Source organism: Octopus bimaculoides, chromosome 6 (assembly GCF_001194135.2).
Source record: "Octopus bimaculoides isolate UCB-OBI-ISO-001 chromosome 6, ASM119413v2, whole genome shotgun sequence".
Lineage (NCBI taxonomy): Eukaryota > Metazoa > Mollusca > Cephalopoda > Octopoda > Octopodidae > Octopus > Octopus bimaculoides.
The window spans coordinates 88,871,127-88,874,169 of record NC_068986.1 but is presented as its reverse complement, the minus strand read 5'-3'; positions in this window follow the sequence as shown (position 1 = coordinate 88,874,169).

Sequence of the window (3,043 nt, the reverse complement as noted above, 5' to 3'; positions counted from 1 at the left end):
CATACATATATACATATATTGTATATAGTCATTTTTTGTCTTCCTAACTCACTCTATATTTTATCTTTTTTCTGAAGAATAAACTTCTGATACGTTTATAAGTATTTTCTTTCCATAAAAGTATTAAAAAATACGTCCCTTCGATGTCCCTTAATGGTTTATTGAATATACACAAAATGCATACAAACATATATCCCTATATATATACGTGTACACACAAGATATACGAATATATTTACACTTACATATATACATACCTATACACTTACGTATACACACACATTCACTCACCTCCACAAATATACTTATACCGATGTGTGTCTGTGTGTGCGAGCGTGTGTGAATAAGTGGATGTACGATTTGCTTCTATGTATGTATCCATGATAAATTTAGTTAAGAAGCCGAATAGTTCCCTAAGAGTCTGATACAAGTCATATGTGCCATGTGGTTAAATATAGCATTCTAACCCATATTCCATGCTTGGCTTTATTAAGATGGAAGCTAATTAATGACACACCAAACAATATGTTTGAAGGCGAATCATGTTCTTATATTTCATTTTCATTTATAGTCACAATCTCACTTTTGGATGACACAAGACGAAGAGCTTCAAAATAGCTGTCACTTCTCATAAATTATATTTTTACTTGTGGGAATTCACAAATTTATATATTTTATTTCTTATTTTATTGGTGAGTCTGTGATGAAGTAAAATGTGGTTTTTATTTTTAAAATCAATTCCCTTCTGTTAAATACAACGAAAATATTTCAGTGTTCGCTTCTCTACAAATGCTGGCCTTATACAGAAAGACCACTTTGTTTTTCTCTACCAGTCTCCTTAAAGGACCTTTTTAGCTAAAAGAACGCTGGTTGTTATATTTCTTGATTTCTCTGACCCAAAACATGGTCTCTTTTTATCAGAACAGTCGTTAATAAAGTAATAAATTTTCTCCCTTACGACGAGAAGGGTTTCAGCTGATGCGATAAAAGGAGCAGTCCCCTCATGAAGTTTACGTGCAAGCAACTAAGCAATCAACAGACATGTGTAACGTTAATGTAGTTCTCAGAGAGATTCAGCATAACACAGAAGGTGATATGGCTGGCCGTTTGAAACACAGGTACGACTCATTTTCGCCAGCTGAGTGAACCTGAGTAACATGAAATAAAGTGTCTTGCTCAGAGACACAACACACCGCCGAAAATCGAACTCATGATCTTATGATCGTGAGCTGAATACTGTTACCACTAAGCCATGCGCCTTCACTGTACAAAGATTAGAAATATTTCAAGCCCGAAAAAGCTGGTCCAGATCGGTCGAAACCGGATCCGACTGGTTCAAACTGGAACAAACCCGTCCCGACTGAATCAGCCCGGTCGAAACCGGTTCAGACCATTCCAGAACAACAGAAACTGGATCAGACTGGTCTAGACTAGACCAAGCCGGATCAAACCGGATCATAGTGGGCATGCCCATCAAACATTTTCATCAAAAATCATCATATATCTTCATCAAACATTTTCATTGAATCGTTTCATCAAATATATTCATCAAACATCTTCAAACGTTTTCATCAATTATCATCATCAAAAATTTTCATCAATCATTTTCACCAAACATCAGAATATAGTGACGGGTACAACACCGTCGTATATATTTTCATTTTATCTAGTTTCAGCTCATGAGCTGTGGCCATGCTGGGGCATCATATATGTATGTGTATTTGTGTGTATATGTTTGTGTGTCTGTGTTTGTCCCCCGCAACATCGCTTGACAACCGATGCTGATGTGTTTACGTCCCCGTAACTTAGCGGTTCGGCAAAAAAGACCGATAGAATAAGTACTAGGCTTCCAAAGAATAAGTCCTGGGGTCGATTTGCTCGACTAAAGGCGGTGCTCCAGCATGGCCGCAGTCAAATGACTGAAACAAGTAAAAGAGTATTTTCGTCATTGTTGTTTTTCTTGCAAATGTTATTGTTGCCGGTGTTAATATTGTTGTTGTAGATGTTTAGCCGATGTCAACTCAAACCTCATAGACGTTCCAGCCGTGACCATAGTCTCCTTTGTTGGATATCTATGACAAGATTAACTAATATGACCTCTTCTTATTTTTGTAAACTGACAGGACGTGATTTAAGGTAGATTTGACTGTTGTTTCTGATAGGTTCAACAACGGCTTGAACGAATCCCCTGTTTGTTCATTGTTGTTGTTTTTGTTGCTGCTGCTGTTGATGTTGCTGTAGTTGTTGTTCGCGATGTTTAACCCAGGCGAACCCGGATCTCGCAGACTGATGATCAAAAACGTTCTTGCCGTGACCATTCCGTCATTTGGTAAATATCTACGACAAAATGATCAAATAGTCCTTTTCTTCTCTTAGCAAAATGACAACGTGATTTCAAAGTGATTTGACTACTGCTATTTCTATTAGCTTGAGCGACCGCGTTAGTTCGTTGTTGATGTCATTGTTGTTTTTGTTAGTGTTGTCGTTGGCGGTTCTGGTGTTGTTGGTGATGCTGATGATGTTAATAGTGAAAATGACAGTGATGATGCTAACTTTATTAAAGATGGTAGCAGAGTTGAGATGTTGGTCGCGTCCGAAGTAAACTGCTGACTAGACCCATCACCTCCGTGCCATCAAAACTCAGTTCTCATTGTGACATGCATTGATGGTCGCTTTTATAATATTGTTTAGTTTTACACCGTTCTGCTTTCATCAATATAAATCAAATTAACTATATTTGAGTTCTTATTTGAAATAAAAAAAAAGAAAAAAACTATAAAAAATAAAATTTCAATCAGCGAGACGCACGTGGGTGGTGGTAATTATGGAGGAATTGGAGAGTGTGAGAGGTGAAGGAGAAGAAGAGAGAGTAAGAAAAAGAGTGCGGAGAGGAGTTATAGCGGGAGAGAAGAAAGAAGGGGAAGGGAAGAGAAGCGGGGGGAGGGGGAAGCAGTCGTCATAAATCAGCAGAAAGATACGCTACCCCTCTTTACCCCTTCCACCTTGTACCCCGCTGGTTCATCTCACATCTCGCCATATTGCA